Source organism: Astatotilapia calliptera, chromosome 6 (assembly GCF_900246225.1).
Source record: "Astatotilapia calliptera chromosome 6, fAstCal1.2, whole genome shotgun sequence".
Lineage (NCBI taxonomy): Eukaryota > Metazoa > Chordata > Actinopteri > Cichliformes > Cichlidae > Astatotilapia > Astatotilapia calliptera.
This window is the reverse complement of record NC_039307.1, coordinates 37705604-37707091: the sequence shown is the minus strand read 5'-3', so window position 1 is coordinate 37707091 and position 1488 is coordinate 37705604.

Sequence of the window (1488 nt, the reverse complement as noted above, 5' to 3'; positions counted from 1 at the left end):
CTCCAATCAGAACCCTGTTACCATGGTTCCGAATAGGTAGATATCTTCAGCACTCAGGCTCACCCAAGCCCAAACTTCTCGTTGAGAAAGGGGTGTCAATTGCATTTAGGGACCAGTTGATCCAATCCATAATTCCTCTTTTAGGTTTTAGAGAACAGACTGTGAGAGAGTGTTCCAGGGAAAAGTAACAACAAAAGGATAACAAAAAAGGATGTTGCTCATTTTAAGTCAATGAAAATAAATTATACAGTCATGTGAACTAACATACAAAGTCTGTGCCACCACAGCACCGCAAATAAAACTAATGTGTTGACCAAATTGTACATTACACAGATCTGCTGTGTGTGGTCTTATTTTTACTGAGTTCAGTCATAATGAAGATCATCAGGTTGACTCTGCTGGTCCTGATGCCGACAGTATAGTGATGTGTCGGTCACGAACGAAACGGCTCTTAGAGCCGGTCTTTGACGTGAACGACGCGAGCCGGCTCCTTATTGCAAGCCGTGGGTTTTTTTTTCCTTCTCTCACCCTCTCTCTCTTTCTCTCTCTCGCACTTTTTTTCTGCTTCACTCAGCACGCGAGCCTTGTGCCTTGCGCTGTGCAGAGGGGGGCGGTAGTCACACTCGCAGTAGCACAGGAACAGAGGGATGATCTGATATCGTGGTGTTCAACAGTTACAGTAACTTTGATTATTTTTACTGTATATATTCTTATACTCTGCTTTAATCAGTGTGTGCCTTACTTGGATAAAACAAAATTCTCCATGAGCCTGTGCATATTTTCATTGCTGCTTTACTTCTGAACTCTGTTTACATAATGCATAGTGTTATTTAAAACAAATTCTACTATAATTTGATTCATTTTCCTATTCAAGAATTAGAACAGACAGAGTCGGCCCTCCCTGAGTCTCTTCATAGGCTTTTCTGTATGTCAGTGTCTCTTTATCTATTTGTATGTGCTCTGTCTGGTGTGAGTGTTTAAAAGGGAGCACTAAAACCTTTGCATATCTAGAATATTCTCGTTCAGAAAGGCTAAACTTTTATTGGCCAAAGTTTTGCATTTGTGTTATGAATAACTTTCAGAAAATAATAATCATTCTTGTAGTTTATTTCTGTACATCTTGTGCATACACCGAGTGCCTCTCAACTTTTATTCACTCTCATTTTCATTCATGTTCATTCATTAAAAAATAAAATATCAAGACAAGTGAAAAAATTAAATACATGTTCAGTTATTGTGTTTATGGCATAGGTGTCAAACTCTGGCCCGCAGCCTAATTACATTTGGCCCGCGAAGCCATACCAAATGACTATCAGAGCTGGCCTACTGGTATTATACAGCTAATATATATAGTTTAGTATTAAGCTTTGCTTGTTCCATATTCAGTTTTCCAGCAAAACTTATTTGAGTCCATAAGAAAAGATTCATTCTGATATCTGGAGGAAGATTTTTTTTTCAATAAATATTGACTTTGTTCCAGTTTTGAAT